The sequence below is a fragment of the Nanorana parkeri genome, unplaced genomic scaffold, assembly GCF_000935625.1.
Source record: "Nanorana parkeri isolate BGI_ZX_2015 unplaced genomic scaffold, ASM93562v1 scaffold343, whole genome shotgun sequence".
In the NCBI taxonomy this organism is placed as follows: Eukaryota; Metazoa; Chordata; class Amphibia; order Anura; family Dicroglossidae; genus Nanorana; species Nanorana parkeri.
In genome coordinates, this window is record NW_017306611.1 from 1,040,211 (window position 1) to 1,049,738 (window position 9,528).

Sequence of the window (9,528 nt, forward strand, 5' to 3'; positions counted from 1 at the left end):
ATATATATATATCTGTAGGAAATGTGTGAAATATCTTTAAGAACTCATGCACCTTTGGTTCTCCTCCTGTTTTTAACCTGTCATTCATTCATAGATGAATCAAGCAACGTCCTAAGCACATTTCTAAAGCACATTTCTTTTTAAAGCAGTGCTATGGCTGTGGTAAGGCCATACTGCTGCTTTATGAATGGAGCCCTTTACTTTATTGTCTGAAGTGGTGGTGCAGCTTTGTGCGACTGCCACAACAGCATTGGCAAGGAGATGGGACTTACCAGCTATGATCGGGGCTTTGAAGGAACCAAACATGAATGAGATGCCATGTGACATTTTTAGTCCTTGGGAGTAGGGTTGCCACCTGTCCAAGATTCACCCGGACAGCCAGTGATTTGAATGCTTTGTTTCATGGCAGCTAAAACCAGGACACAAGATGTCAGGCAGACAGGGGTAACCAAAATTAAGAGAGGAGCTACTGGCCCCCCGCTGAAAATAGTCTGGACTGTGATATTTACATATGAATGGGTGGCGCTATTTACATATGAATAAGCCACGACTCATTCTCCCCAAAAATGTCCATGCATCGCTAGAGTGTTCGGGTTTCGATGAAAAAAAAGGTGGCAACCCTACTTGGGAGTCTAGCTCCACTATGGCAGCCAAGTGTGCTGCAGCCATTTGTATTGAGAAGATCAGGCTATGAAGCATGACAGTTCCATAAGGTTATATACTTAATTAACCATATATATGCTCCATTTTTTTCAATTAATTCATATTTTGTTAGTAGTGTGATAATGGCATATGTACTGGAATATTTAGGGTAGCATTTTTAGTGAGGCTGCTTTTAGAGCACATAGAGTAAGGCTAGATGAGACATTGCATAGGTTGTTTACAAGTTGTGAGCCTAAGCGGCCATATTTGAGAAATCAGTGAATGGCGTATGCAGCAGCAGGCACATGCACTGGCAGTGATAAGTGGGTATCATATGTGTAAGAGATTCGGCCAGAATGAGGAAAGTGTTTTTACTGAATAGCAGAGCAGAAATTAGATTAGACTACTGCAGTTCTGTAGGGATCCTCACATAAAGTTTTAGTATTGCACTAGTCAGCAGAAAGAGAATTTGAAAGCTGTTCTGGTGTGTACAGTAGCAAACATTCAAGGTCTACAGGAGATGTCTTTGAGTCTTATCTGAATCTTTGTCTGTTGGGGACCGGTTGTAGGTGAAGTAGTTTTTTTTCCCAGTGAACGGCTCATTACTGGGTATTGGAGGGGCATGTGTTTTGCTTTTGTCTTCTAAAAATTAAAATCTAAACTGTGTGATGTGATCCAGTACTATAAGAGAAGGCTGTAGTCTCTGCTGCTTGGCAGGTTTAAGTTTTTGATCTCTTCTATATATCCTACTGTTTCAAACAGCTAAATAATCTCTCTTATTTGAACTTTGTGACCTTGATTCATGAGAGTGATGTAATTATTGTCTAGAAATTATTTTTTAGCAGTTGCAAATGCTACACCTTCAAGCATTTGTAATGAGCAATTTGCTGAGTAAGGCTGGTTTCACACTGCGTGCGTGTGATACTCAAGAAGCCAAAATAATTTATTTTCTTTTACTTAATGTGGATGTACCGCATTGCATTTTAATGTTGCATGTTCCATTTTCACCCAGCCACATCAACACATCACGTTGGTGTAAACTGGGCCTATTGGAAACAATGGATTTCAGCTTGTCATTGCATTGGACCTGTGTAAAGCTAATGGAGCCAAGCAGACGTTGTGTGAATGGGCTCTTTTTATGATGATTATATGCTCTACTGATAGATTTACCCAACAGAAAAAAAAATACAGTAGCCTAAATTAGAATGTGTTCCAGCTTGTTGTCCAAATATTACTTATTATATTATGTTCTGTCATAGTGCCTTGGGCAGGGGTTGGCAACCCGCGTCTCTGGAGCCGCATGTGGTCCTTTCATCCCTCTGCTGTGACTCCCTGTCCAGGGGCGGAACTACCGCCAGGGCCTGAGACTGTGGGGGCCCAGTGAGGTCCGGCCCTGGGAACCCCCCCTGGTGGAATATGCGGCAGTGCAGGGTCCCGGGGCCCCGCACTGCCAACGGGCTTCTCAGCAAGGGGTGGGTCCTGTGACTCACAGGCGGCGGGAGAGGAGACGTGTGTGTCACATGCCCAGCCCCCTGCAGTGCACACCATCTGACTGGGATGCTGGCTGTGAGGCTTGGCAGGTGAGTCCAAATGAGGAGCGGGGGGGGGAAGGGGGGTGATACGGGTGTTGCTGCACACTGTGTGCTGTTATTTCATTTAATTAGAAAAGTGAATTATAATGGGGAACATTACACTGTCATGTTGCCTATTATAATCTATTTCTCTGATTAAATGATTAGACGGGGCAACTGTTCTATCAAAGTTTGTGACTAGGTTGAAATGTGTGACCAGTGACGTGAACAATAGAAATCACCAGCACTCCATAAATGAAATGCAAAAAAAGTCCATTTATTTGGACTAAACGTCACACATATCGCATAATCCAATGTTTCGGGACCGCGCAGGGTCCCTTCATCAGGGCAGAGATGTGACCGATGATGTGGTCACACATTTCAATGTGATCCCGCCCAGTTTTTTGGCGGTGGAATGTGTGACCACCAATAGGTCAAGCATTCCAGCTGTTCCAGGGCAGATCGGCATCGCAAATCGTATGTGCAGGAGAACTGATCTGCCCTGGAACAGCTGTTTGGTCCTGAAATGTCACTTCTATTTGACACTGTGAGTGGGGTGGAATGTGAGATCACACTCACAGAGTCAGATAGAAGTGACATTTCAGGACCGAACAGCGGTTCCTGGGCGAGATTACATTGAAATGTGTGACCACGTCACCGGTCACACATTGTAACGTAGTAACAAACCTTGATAGAACACCACCATCAGGGGGTACCGCCGGTATCCATGTGAGCGGTATGGGCAGCCTGGGGGGCCTCTTACATGAGTATCATGTACCAGGGGCGGCATTGCAGAGGTGACAGGGAAGGGGGTGGAGGAGGCCAGGCCCCAGCAGTAGCAGGTAAGAGGAGTTTGGAGGAGGTACAGGGGAAGGGACCCCGGCGACCAGCCCACCTGAGGCCCTGCAGAGCCCACCATAGAGAGTCTCAGATGGGCTGTGCAAGACCTATGGTGTGCTCTGCAGGGTCACTCTCAGGTGGGCTCTGCGGGATCTCAGGTAAGTCAAGAGTCTAGTGCGTTACTAAGCCTAGAGTCCAGTGCGTTACTAAGCCCAGAGTCCAGTGCGTTACTAAGCCCAGAGTCCAGTGCGTTACTAAGTCCACATATACCTATATACATGCTATGCATAGCATAAAGGTAAAAAACGATATATGCAGTGTTATCTTCATTTTAGATGTCAAAGGGGTTTTGTGGCTCCCGATGTTTTCTTTTCTGTGGGAAACGGGTCCAAATGGCTATTTAATTGTTTAAGGTTGCTCACCCCTGGCCGGGGGCAGGTTCAAATAGATTAAACTATTTATTCCTACACTTGGCTTTTATAGCATATACATCCAAACCCTAACATGTAGATTGGTCCTTCGCAGGCAGTTGCATCACCTTTAGGATATTAGCTTTTAGTTGAATGTGATAACCAGCTCTGTCTCTTGAACTCTCCCTTGATCTGAGCTCAGACACTGGGGGTTGAATACCTTGGATGTGCTCATTATGTATTGTGCTTCCTGTTAGCATGGAAGACAGTACAAAATATTCAGCACAAGTGCTGTTGTTATAAGTGTTTTTTTGGTCTTCATGACAAAGGACTTCACACAAAGCTGAATTTTAGTTTGGAAGTAGCTTTTAAGTAAATTTTACTTTTTTATATTGTGGTTGTCTTTGGGCAGAGCAAATTCATTGGCTAACTACTACCTGCCTGTAGCACGAATCTGCAGTCTCATTAGTGAAAAGGTATTGATGTGTGTATAGTAAGCCACGCATATTTATTTTCACACAAAATAGCTGCATGCAGTTTTACTGGCTAAAGCCATTACTGCTATTTGTCCAACAAAGACATTGTGGTTTCATTAAAAGCACTGTCTTTTCTATATGACAGTGTGTTCATTGAGTTTTAGCTGGTTTGATTGAGTGCTGAAAAAATAAATGACTGGGCAGGAAAGCAAAAGCAGAAGGAATTCAGCAATAGATCTATATATGTTAATTAAGCTTTATATACAGGCATTAGTAGGAGGAAAGAACAGAAGTGAAAACCACATATCCTGCATTGATATATTATAGCAGATTTGTCAGGTTTGGTTTGTGTTTCCCTATATATAGAGACTTTGAATATTTTATTATGATTCACCCAGAATGTATTTTGGCATTTAAACTAAAAGTTCCATTGGGCTTTAAAATGTGTCTCATTGGCAGCCGAAATAAGGTTGGTTGCTTATCATTCTATGCATTGGTAATACTGTAATTCTTAAAGGAGAACTATGGGGTCAGTGTTTTTCCCCATAGTATGTCATGGCAGAGAGCTGTGACAGGATCTAGAGGTGAGCGAACGCCGGTATGTGTTCGCTCACCTCCCGATCTACTGAGCCGACCTGTGACAGTCTCATTTTCACAGGTCGGCTAGAACTATGAGGTGAGTGAAAAGCACTCACCTCATAGTTCTCCTTTAACTATCAACAAAAATGTATCTTATTTGTGTATCACTCGGCTGTAGATCATCAAATCATCTCTGCATTGGTGCGGACAATGTCCTTCCTTCTGGAGGGTGGCTTGGTTTGTTCCCTGTGGTCCCTGTGTGTGTTGTAAAAGTAGCCACCGTTCCAAGCTTACTCCCGTGATAGGCTACAATCTCAATACAAATTAGTAAACTAAATGTGAAATTATAGTCCATTTAGTTATTTAGATTTAGTATCGATGTTAGCATCAAATGGACATGTTTTTCAAGCAAGGGTGCAACATTGTTCTGCAAGCAAGTGTGCAACATTGTCAAATATGGCTTAGGAGACACTCAGTGCCGGAAGTCCACTCCTTAGTTCTGCTCTCCTGCCCCGATATATTTTAATGCAAATAGTATTTTAAACAAATGGTCTAGCTATGCAAGAGTTTACTACTGTGTAAACTACTGTGTAAACTGTGCACAGACAAGCAAACCTCACAAAAATCAGATCACATTACATTACACATTACATCAGCCTTTTGCCATTTTGACAAATACAGTATCAGCGACAACAAAGCAAGAATATAATTATTCCCTTCTCTAAGGGGCAGAAGGAATCACCCTAAACTGGGAAAGGTTCTTCAACATCTTTGCAAGTGATAACAAATCCTTCTGCTGCTCATATGTGCTCACTGTCCCCGGTTAGAGCAACTCAATACTGCCCTGTTATTTAACCATCTATGTCATGCTATAATACTAAACAGCCAGCGTCCACTGTCCTTCTTCCAGTTTGTGATAAGCAAAGTGTAGTGACATTCCTCCCTGACCCCTGGTTCCCCATCTCTAAGTGGCCCTCCCAATTACTGAACTATCCTCCACTCCAAGACCCCAGTGTTTCACAATTTAAGCCCTCAGACAATAGTGATTTAAAGCTGTCTTTTTTTGTGAGGTAGATTTAAATCCCATCTTCTTCCCAGTTTGTCATTGAGGGTTCAGTAAGTGTACTCTGAGCCAAATCTCTGACCTCTCTCAACCTTATTTGTTGTGTGATGGCGATAGGGTGGGATGAGGAATAATGAAACACTCCCTCGTTTAGAGATGAACAAGATATGTCATTTGGAATGAATTTGCACACAAACTGAAGAGTTTATGCTCATAGTTTTACAATGGTTACTGCTCTTTTTTCACAGAAGGTTGTAATATTTATGGCTGGCTAGGTATTATACCCCCTTCATCTAAAATTGCACACATCTGCCAAATTGTAGCCTGCAGCAGTTTGAACAACTCCCCCTGCTTTGTATTCATTATGAGGCTACAGTGCAGATTTTATATTCCAGACGAGACTGATCAGTTACCAAACATCCAGCAGGTGTCCAGAGTGTTTTTAACTCTATAACAAAGCATTCACTGAAGGTACATACTGATCTGTAATTTAAGGGGTTACATTGTTCAGGAATTAATGCTATCAATGTAAAACTATTAATATTTTGTTCGTCTTTCAATTACATTATTAAAATCTCTGGACCCTGTTAGAGTAAAAAAAATATGATCCTCTTCTAATGGATAAATGGATGCATTTTTTACCTTCATACCTAAAGTCTGTTTGGATAAACTAGGGAAGGACAGGAGAATGTGTTACGTATTATAGCTGTGTCCTCATTTGGAAAAAAAATTCTACCTTAAGCTCACCATACACGTCTCAATATGTATGTATAATCTCTGTATAATCAATCCAAATCAAAAGACAAATGTTTTGGCTTTAGATACCTTAGCATGTAAATCTAACACCTTGGGAAATCTAATCTAAGCATAGTATAGCATAGTACTGAAAAAGTATGAGAGACTATTTTCTGTAAAGGAAGATGCATGTCAAACCAATTAACAGATTCAGTAGGATGCTGAAGTTATGTGCCCTTTTCTCGACTTTTGGCCCTGTCCCTTCCTGCTTCTTGAGCCTCTCGGTTGGTCAGGATTAAAATTAAATCCTAATATTTTCTAAATTCACTATGTTGTTTCTTAAAATGTACAAGCTTATTTCCATGGAGTTTTTTTTGTTTTTGTTTTTACAACAAAGTTAAAATACAAACCAAAAATGTTATTAATATCTTATCAAATTAGTTTTCTGTACTTGGGGCAGTAATTATTTAAATGCACCTATTTAAAGCCTCTGTCATTGGCAGACAGTGGAGAGCTCTCTGGCAGCTCCATGCAGTGATCTTAAGTTATTCTTCATAGGTAAGACACATAAATAGTGTCAATAGAGACAAAGCATTCTCTTCATGTCTCTACTTCAGAATAGAATAACCCTCATTAGTAGAGAACGGAAGTGAGAAATGAAACGGGAAGAGGTAATAACTGCAGAATTATGATGTGCAACCAGACAGCTTGGCTCTCCCTAATTACAAACTGTGAACACTACATAGGAGCATCAGGTCATGTTACAGACATTTTAAAAGCAGGTAGGAGGGAATGATGGATCCTCTGTTGCTTATTCAATGATGCAATACTTGACCATGTGGTTATGTGTAAAGGCTGCTAAATACATATTGACAGTTTAAGAATACCTTTATTTTCCTGTTACGACACAACGTAAAGCAAGATATGCATAAGGCTCACATCTAAAGAAAGCTAAAAGACCTTTTCTTTGAAGGCTAAAACCTGTCTATATCTGGCAGTAGCACAGTAGGTAAGTGGTTAGCACTCTTACCTTGTGGTGCTGGTTTCCCAGAGAAAAAAGTAACCTAGACAAAAGTAACCATTGCAATGGGTTGTTCTCTTTACTGAATTTCCCACTGAAATGCAAGGGAAAGGGGAGAATACTGTTAACATAATTAACCCTGTCCATACTCTGCTGGCAGATTTCATTATCAATTGTAAACTAGATTTGAACACTGTCTGCCCTAGCAAAGGGTTAAACCTTTAGAAGCATTGTATGTTAATGACAAGAAATTCAGTCTGTCCCTAGTCTTTCTATGGGAACAGAGATAGTTTTTTTTTATCACTTGAAAATTGAGAGGGAAGCTTGCAAAGGCCTGCTACACGGACACATCTAAAAGAAAAGTGGAAATACACTTTAAGCAACATTAGATGAATGAGGCCCCGTGTGTATTTTCAGTTCGGGAATTTTCTTTTGAAACAGGTGAATCTGTTCATGCAAGCAATAGTTTAATTCTGATATGGGGAATCCAACATCCTTGTGTAATATTGACATAGAATATATCCCAGCAAATATCTCTGCAGATGAGCTCTATAATAAACAATAAGTTCGTAAGACTTTTCCAGCTCGTTTTATCATCTTTAAAGTAGCTGTAAAGTAAATTACATTGTGTTTATTAAAGCACTGTGTATCACAGCGTTTAATTAAATACCTTTTTGTTGCATCTTTGAGCTGCTAAACGCTGCTAAACTCCAGCAGCCTTTTGCATGTGCCACATACAACCAAGGCCCGGCCTCGGGGCAGCAGGGAGTAGAGGGGCAGCAGGGGTGTGAAATTCCTATCTCCCCACGTCCGGAACATGCAGTTCCAGGTGCCAGGCGGGCACTTGTTTTCTGCAAGCAGGGCCAAATGTACATCGCGGAAGCTGCCGCTTGTTTTGTACAAGTGATCTCGGCAACGTCGCCGAGATCACTTGTATGCAACCTGCATACAGGGGGGTGCATTGAGGAACCTGGCATTGGGGCAGCAGAGAGAGTAAATCCGGGCCTGCCTGCGTAAGCCTGTGTGTGACAATGCAGGAGGACATTTGGGAGACAGGGAGAGGTTACCCTATAACAGGAAGTGGCTAAACAAGGGCCTTCATTGCAGGATCACCAGGTATTATTTTAAATAGACTGCAACTTAAAAAGACCAAATATTTTTAGGTGACCTTAGCATGCTAAAGCTTATATGAGATTTTAATTATTGGGTTTGCATATTCTTAAGTCCTATTTATAATGTATACTGGACATAAGAGAGAAATCTTCAGTTGATGTATTGTCAATTGATCAAACAACTACATTTGCTAATATGCGTGAATTAGGCAGTTTGCAAAGGCAGTTAAAACCTTTAATTAATGTTTAGGGCTAAGCAAAAAAAAGGGTCCATACAAATAGAGTTCTTACTGTATGCCAAAAATGTTGAATGTCTGATCTATGAATTACATTTATTGGATTTATCAAGATTCTCCTTTTGTAAGCTCCACATATTTATTACATGCAGCTAAGTAGAATGACATATACTTAGTTTATTGGAGTTTTATTGTATATTTCCTGAGGCGGGGCACTGGCCTGAGCATGTGCTAATCTGCAGGACTCAAGTTATTAGAAGCTGAGAGGTTTTATGTCTCTTGCATGTTTTTCTCATGTATGTGGACTAGGGATGCACCGATACTGGTTTTCGGATACTTTGCTTTCAGTACTCGTCGATACTGAGTACCGATACCGGTGCTTCCGCGGCCATGGAGCTGGCTTTCCGGACAATCTGATTGCCCAAAAAGCTAGCTCCATGATGTCTGGTCAGCTTCTGATTGTGCTTGGCCGGGAAGGTGGCTCCATGCTGATTGGCTGGCAAGCTGGCTACCCAGCCAATCAGCATGGAGCCGGCTGTTCGGCACGAAGCGGCGGCCATATTGAGTGGGGCACGTGAGACTAATAACGTGCTGGATTAGTGTGATCCTAGTTTTATTACTTCATTGCTTCATTGTTCGGCTATTCACTTCAGGCTGGTATGGCTGATTTCACATTGCTTCGCATTGCTTCGGGTCGGCCGAACATGCTCGGCATGTTCAGCTGACCCGAAGTGCAGAAGGAGTTCGACTCAGCCGATCAGCTGATTCTCACTGCTGTTCGGGCTATTCTTAAAGATGCCGAACAGCAGTGAGTGAATAGCCGAATGCCGCTGAGCGGCATTC

The 9,528-nt window shown here is 41.8% G+C and overlaps 1 protein-coding gene across 1 annotated transcript in view; it reads left to right on the plus strand.

Moving 5' to 3' along the window:
• KREMEN1 (kringle containing transmembrane protein 1) overlaps nt 1-9,528 on the plus strand; it is a 155,705-nt gene that overhangs the window by 94,017 nt on the left and 52,160 nt on the right. The gene's annotated exons all lie outside the window — the stretch shown is intronic.